The sequence below is a fragment of the Scylla paramamosain genome, chromosome 23, assembly GCF_035594125.1.
Source record: "Scylla paramamosain isolate STU-SP2022 chromosome 23, ASM3559412v1, whole genome shotgun sequence".
Lineage (NCBI taxonomy): Eukaryota > Metazoa > Arthropoda > Malacostraca > Decapoda > Portunidae > Scylla > Scylla paramamosain.
The window spans coordinates 17,762,723-17,770,222 of NC_087173.1; the positions used below are offsets into that span (position 1 = coordinate 17,762,723).

Sequence of the window (7,500 nt, forward strand, 5' to 3'; positions counted from 1 at the left end):
TAACAAGATTTTTATATAGGGAACAGGAGAAACAGTCATGAGAACCCGGCTAGTCATCTCTGTGGCCCTTGAAAATAGTCGTGGTGAGACAGCAAAGCGTTTCTAAATAAGGGCCTTAGTTGTGTTCTTTCTTAAACGTTTCGGGGACAGATCTTCATTACTGTCTTTCAGGGGCTCTTGTTTGTGTGGTTGCCGAGAGTGTCACGATTGTAGTGATGATGACTGTAGTGATAAGTACTGTATTTTTTATTTTTTTTTATTGGTTAAAGTTTTCAACGAAAGTAAGGAAGAGAGAGAGAGAGAGAGAGAGAGAGAGAGAGAGAGAGAGAGAGAGAGAGAGAGAGAGAGAGAGAGAGAGAGAGACGCGAACTGGCAGAGAAACAGATTGTAATGGAGATTCACACACACACACACACACACACACACACACACACACACACACACACACACACACACACACACACACACACACACACACACACACACACGAAAAAAAAATTCTCTACGCAGTAACTTGAAATATAACGTGTGTGTGTGTGTGTGTGTGTGTGTGTGTGTGTGTGTGTGTAAAGTTACAGCTGCTGTTGTTATCATGTTAATCTCTGTCTGTGTGATCTTTCGTTTTTTCTTTCTCTCCTCTTGTGAGTGCTGTTGTTGTTGCTGTTGTTGTTGTTTGTTTATTGTTGTTGTTGTTGTTGTTGTTGTTGTTGTTGTTCTGTTTTTTTCTTTTTACTCTCACTCATTGCCCTTCCCCGAAAGTAATAGTAGTAGTAGTAGCAGTAGTAGTAGTAAGAGTAGTAGTAGCAGTAGTAGTAGTAGTAGTAGTAGTAGTAGTAGTAGTAGTAGTAGTACTAGTAGTAGTAGTACAAGGAGAAGAAGGAAGGTGTTTAGTCAGGTGAGATCATATGCTTCACTCCCTTCTCCTCCTCCTCCTCCTCCTCCTCCTCCTCCTCCTCCTCCTCCTCCTTATCTCTCACCTCAATGAAGGAACAATATCTATCTTTGTTCTCCGTATCCTGCTCTCTCTCTCTCTCTCTCTCTCTCTCTCTCTCTCTCTCTCTCTCTCTCTCTCTCTCTCTCTCTCTCTCTCTCTCTCTCTCTCTCTCTCTCTCTCTCATAATAGAAAAGAAAATTACATAGAAAATAGGAAAAATATGAGAGAGAGAGAGAGAGAGAGAGAGAGAGAGAGAGAGAGAGAGAGAGAGAGAGAGAGAGAGAGTTATCTAGACTGCAGAGAGGCAAATGGCGCCTAACAAGCATTTCCTTTCTCTCTCTCTCTCTCTCTCTCTCTCTCTCTCTCTCTCTCTCTCTCTCTCTCTCTCTCTCTCTCTCTCTCTCTCTCTCTCTCGGGCTACCCTAAGTCACTGCCTAACCCTTAAATGGTGTCCCTTAACGCTGCCCGTGTTCTTTATATCCTGCTAGTCAACTTGTCTTTACCCTGAGGTGATCTGGTGAAAGCAAACAGCCTAACGAGGGTGTGAAGGGTTGTTATAGCTATGAAAGGGTAGTTATGTCATGGGGTTCTTTAATCGCCGTGCTCTTTCTCCTCCGCCTTCTCTGCCTCCTCGTCTTAGTCCTCGTTTTCTTTTTCTCTCTTATTTGTTACTTTCTTTATTTTTTTCTGTGTACGGTAAAGTCTTCTCTCTGTTTTCCTTGTTGCTTTGTTTTTATCACAGTTCTCTCTCTCTCTCTCTCTCTCTCTCTCTCTCTCTCTCTCTCTCTCTCTCTCTCTCTCTCTCTCTCTCTCTCTCTCTCTCTCTCTCTCTCTCTCTCTCTCTCTCTCTCTCTCATTCGTCTTTTCGTTTTTATTTATTTTTTTCCCATCCTCGTATCTACTTGCTTCTCCTCTCCTTTATTTCTTTCATTTTTGTCCCTTTGGCCCTTAACCCTTCCTCTCCCCTCCTCGTTGTTTTGACCCCTAACCTGGCAGCTCTTGTCTCCGTGTCCTTTACTCCTCTGCATCCCTTTGACCCTCAAGTCTTACCTCGTTACGCCCTTTATTGTTGCTTCCTCTCATCCCTTAACCCTTTCATTGTTATTTGGTACACCTTTCCCTAATTACTAATCTTTCTGAGACATTTTTACTTGTTCTAAAGCCATATCCAGTCTTTAAACTGAGGAGAACTTGCAAAATGTATTCTTTTCATCGCTAACTTTCTTGTATATGCTTATAAAGACTTCATGCATTGCTTCTGGTGCTGTTAATCGTTTCGTTTCGCAGTGAAAGGGTTAACAATAACAAGCCCGCCTTATTTATGTACTTCAACACGGATAATTTTGGCTATCATAATTTTCCTTTACATCCTCCAGTGGTGTCTGTAACTCAACCCTTTCACTGCTATTTATTTATTTATTTATTTGATTTATTTATTTGATGAATCGCAACCAGCTCAGGTCCCTCCTCTTCGCCGGCACCTCGCGCTCCGCTTTTCACGACGCATTGCTGTTCAGACCTTGGATGGCGACGAAGTAGGATACAACTTATGACCACGAGTGTACATCTTTCCTTCACCACCAGCCGCTCACCATTGTTTCCTGTGTTGCAGCCACCTTCAGACACTACACTGGCTAGAAACTCCAAAATATATTCTTCCAACCCGTTTTCTTTCTAGATGCTTATAAAGATTTCATACATTGTGTTTAGTGTTCTTCCTACCCCTCCTTTCCTTATCTGCTACACTAAATGCTGGAGACAAGGAAGGATTGTACACTCACATACAGGTTTACTTGTATTACTAAACGGACACAAACCGGAGTGGCTGGGTGGAAGACACGCAGAGGAGCCGAGTATTCGAATTGTTCTCAGCACAAAGTAACTTAGAACTGCATGAAAATAGAGCAATGTGACCTAAACTTTTACTGGACATAATACTCAACTCACTGGTTTTAAGATAGCAGACATACATAACACTTGGAATCGCGCCAGTCTTTCCACCAAACAGGAAGATAAAGAAGGCTATCGTAGCATTAACTTGTAATTACATGTGCTGCTGTTGGGAACACTAATCTTGTAAGGGCCTTAGTGATGAAAACCCAGACGGTGTGTGTGTGTGTGTGTGTGTGTGTGTGTGTGTGTGTGTGTGTGTGTGTGTGTGTGTGTGTGTGTGTGTGTGTGTGTGCGCGCGCGAGCGGGTGTGTGTATCTGTCTATCTATCTATCTATCTGTTTTGTGTGTCTGTCTGTCTGTCTGTCTGTCTATCTATCTATCTATCCAGCTATCTATCTATCTACTTATCTATCTATCTACTTATCTATCTATCTATCTGTCTCTGTCTGTCTGTCTGTCTGTCTGTCTGTCTATCTATTTATCTATCTATATCTATTTATCAGTTTTCTATCTATCTCTTTATCTCTCTATCTATTCATCTATCTGGCTGTCTCTCTCCCCACTCTATCTCCCCACCTCAGCCTTTGTCCATCCCCAGCTCTCCCCTCCATCTGGCTCCTTCACGCCACCCTCACAGGCTCACCCTCTTCCACCCTGACCACACGCCCACACCACCTCACGCGCCACAACTCCTTCACTGTGATGTCCTCTTTTCTTCTCTCAGTGACACTCCCATCTCTCTCTTCGGCCATCGCAACATCCTTATCTCTGTCATCTCCAGCTGTTTCTCTTCAGTCCTACCATACAACTGCCTCTCTATGGTATCTTCACCCCTCCCTTTTGACTTATGCTGCTGTTTCTTTCGCTGTTTCCCTTGAGTGAGAGGTTGGCGCCGTGTACGAGTCTCCTCCAGTTGTTTATGTCACTTGTATCTTCATTTGTGACTCTCTTTACGGTTCTACAATTCTGACCTTCCATCTCACTCTCTGTCTTTCCCTCGGTCTTCTTCCTTTAATTGGTTCTCTTTACTTTTAATTGGCTTCTGGTCTTCTCTTCTTACTACCTGACCAAACCATCTCATTTCTTTAATATCATTACCTTCCTTATTGCTGTAACTTATTCTTTTATCTTAACTTTTAGCCTTGAAATGTCTGCGTGTAAATGAGAAAACTCCAATCTTTACCTGAAAAATCACGGTTTTTTTCTTTTTTCTTTATAGGTTGTCAAAATAGTTCACCAGTTTTCTGTTCTCTCTCTCTCTCTCTCTCTCTCTCTTTCTCTCATGTATTTCTTATCCCAAGTTAGAGTTTCCCAAATAGTACTGGTATCTCAAATTAACCCCCCCAGCCCCCCCGCGCCACCAGCTCTCGGCCTCCTTCAGCTCGGCAATAAACACCTTAGAGAACCTCAGCCTGGAGGGACGGGTCTTGATGGGTCCCCACTCCTGCAGAAGTTGTTACCGCAAGGGGAGAGATTAGCATACAGACGCCCCTTGTGTTTCTGTTTTGGCTGCTACAGTATGGCTACTGTTCATAAGACGTAGGAGGAGAAGGAGGAAAAGGAGAAGGAGAAAGAGGAGGAGGAGGAGGAGGAGAAAGAGGATGAGGAGGAGGAGGAAAAGGTGAAAGAGGAGGAGGTACACAAAAGGAAGCTTATTCGGTAAAGTTTGGTTTGGTTTCGTTAGGTTAGGTTAAGTTAGGTTACGTAGGTTAGGTTACGTTATGCTACGTTAGGTTAAGTTAGGTTTGGTAAAGTTAGATTTGGTTTGGTTTCGTTAGGTTAGGTTTGGTTAGATTAGGTTAGAAGAGAAGGAAGTACAGCATCTGAGGAGAGGAAGATAGGAAAAGAAGAAAGGCTGAAAGGAATGGAGGAAAGAGGAGAGACTGGAAGGAATGTAGGAAGAGGAGAGAGAGAGAGAGAGAGAGAGAGAGAGAGAGAGAGAGAGAGAGAGAGAGAGAGAGAGAGAGAGAGAGAGAGAGAGAGACTGGAAGGAATGAAGGGAAGAGGAGAGAGAAAAGACTGGAAGGAGAGAGAGAGAGAGAGAGAGAGAGAGAGAGAGAGAGAGAGAGAGAGAGAGAGAGAGAGAGAGAGAGAGAGAGAGAGACTGGAAGGAATGGAGGAAAGGAAATAGGCGATAAACAAAAGAAACACAGGAAGCAAAGAAGAAAGGAAAGAAATTGAAGAGAGGACGAGAAAGGAAAGAAACACGGAAGGGAGAGAAAGAAGAGGAGAAAGAAAGAATAAAGGAATTATGGGAGAGAAGGAAAAAAAGGGGGAGGAGGAGGAGGGGGAGGTAGAGAGAAAGGGAGAAGAGAAAAGTGAAGTAAGAAAAAGATAAGAAGTGGGAGCTGTAAGAGAGAGAGAGAGAGAGAGAGAGAGAGAGAGAGAGAGAGAGAGAGAGAGAGAGAGAGAGAGAGAGAGAGGAAGGAGGTGAAAGACGATGAGTAAATAAAAATGTTGACTGTGGGCGTGCAACATCATGCTTCCTCCTCCTCCTCCTCCTCCTCCTCCTCCTCCTCCTCCTCCTCCTCCAGGCTTTATTCTCCTCCACAACCTCCTCTTCCATACCCACCTCTTCCTTCTCACACTCCTCCTCTTCCTCCTCCTCCTCCTCCTCCTCCTCCTCCTCCTCCTCCTCCTCCTCTCTCCTGTGTTATCCTGTCTCTCCCACTAATAGAGTAGATTACTTGCCCAAACAGCCTAGTAAGGACATCAGGGTCTGTTGCTGTTTGAACTTCCTTTGTATTCCTTTGTAATCCTCCTCCTCCTCCTCCTCCTCCTCTTTTGTAACCGTTTAATATTTCGTGTTTATTTCCTATTCCCCTCCAGCTCCTCCTTCTTCTCCTTCTCTTCTTTTGTAACTGATTAATATTTTCTGTTTATTTCCTCCCCCTCCTCCTCCTCCTCCTCCTCCTCCTCCTCCTCCTCCTCCTCCTCCTCCTCCTCCTCCTCCTCCTCCTCCTCCTTGCTTTCCTCGGTGTCGTATTTACCTTCCTTATCGGCATCACCTTAATCGGAGAGAGAGAGAGAGAGAGAGAGAGAGAGAGAGAGAGAGAGAGAGAGAGAGAGAGAGAGAGAGAGAGAGAGAGAGAGAGAGAAAGAGAATGTTTTTTTCCTACTACTCATCCTTATTTGTTCACACACACACACACACACACACACACACACACACACACACACACACACACACACACACACACACACACACACACACACACACACACACACATACACACACACACACGTTTATTTTTTTTCTTCTTTATGTCCTGTTGTTGTTGTTGTTGTTGTTGTTGTTGTTGTTGTATTTCCTTTTCATCGTTCTTAGGCCTGTATTCAAAAACGCTTTGCTCTCTCACCACGACCACTATTTACTCACCACGACTATTTTTAAAGGCCACAGAGATGATTGGCCAGCCGGGTTGTTCAGAGTGTTTCTCCTGTTAATAATCTAGAAAACTTGTTAATCTGGCACTAAAACTATAGAAAAACACCATTAAAAAGAGTGTAATTTCATCCAGAGTCCTTTAAATGTAGTGAAGGTGCTGGCAGAAGTGTTTGAGAATATATATATGGCCGTTGTTGTCCTGTGTATGTGTGTGTGTGTGTGTGTGTGTGTGTGTGTGTGTGTGTGTGTGTTTATTTATTTTTATTTTTTTACTGGACTTAAGTTAGAAGTGTTTGAGAATATGATCGTTGCTGTCCTTTTATTTATTTATTCATTTATTTATTTATTCACTTATTTATTTTACGGGACTTAAGTTAGAGTGTACGTACTCGTGAAGTTACAATATCAGTCTTAATTACCTTATATTCCATCATGTTTATATATTTTTCCATCTGTCCTCAAGTTCCCTGCTGACGTGAAGGCCATAAAGAAAACAAATGCGTCTGTTTGTCCCTATCTATAATAAACTATTTGACGTGTTTCAACCCTTTCACGGTAATGACCATTCTTAGTTAACATTTAACCACAGCAAGAAGAAGAAGAATTACATAAACACACAAGGAAAGAGAGTTGTAGATGAAATTTATCTCTTCGTGGATACATATCTTCCTGAGAAAATGTGTCACAGAATAGGAAATAATTTGTAGGTGATCATGTGAAAAAAAAAAAAAACAATGAAAGGGTTGAAGTGGTGGTGGTGATCGTAGTAGTAGTAGTAGTAGTAAGATATTTTCCGTGTGTGTGTGTGTGTGTGTGTGTGTGAGGGCCCGCGCACACACACACACACATGCTTCCTCCCAGTAAATATGAGTCAAAAATGTTTTCCTAGATGTAAAGAACGAAAATTGATACTGCTGAGCGTCAGGAGGACAGGAAATTGTGGAAGACAGGAGGAGGAGGAGGAGGAGGAGGAGGCCCCGTTATATGCTGAAGCAACATTTAACACACCTGTTCTTCCATTTCTCCTCCTCCTCCTCCTCCTCCTCCTCCTCCTCATCTAACTTTATAATTAGTTCCACAGTATCCTATCCTTACTAAGAAAATCACCCTCTCTCTCTCTCTCTCTCTCTCTCTCTCTCTCTCTCTCTCTCTCTCTCTCTCTCTCTCTCTCTCTCTCTCTCTCTACGGATATCCTGACGAATTAGAAGCAGCTGGAGAGAGAGAGAGAGAGAGAGAGAGAGAGAGAGAGAGAGAGAGAGAGAGAGAGAGAGAGAGAGAGAGAGAG

General features: G+C 43.1%; 1 protein-coding gene and 1 long non-coding RNA gene across 4 annotated transcripts in view; one reads left to right on the plus strand and one right to left on the minus strand.

Annotated features, from left to right (window-relative positions):
* Positions 1 to 7,500, plus strand: part of LOC135112331 (uncharacterized) — a 54,188-nt gene that overhangs the window by 12,374 nt on the left and 34,314 nt on the right. The gene's annotated exons all lie outside the window — the stretch shown is intronic.
* The window catches only part of LOC135112330 (innexin inx2-like), a 73,674-nt gene that overhangs the window by 9,413 nt on the left and 56,761 nt on the right, over positions 1 to 7,500 (minus strand). The gene's annotated exons all lie outside the window — the stretch shown is intronic.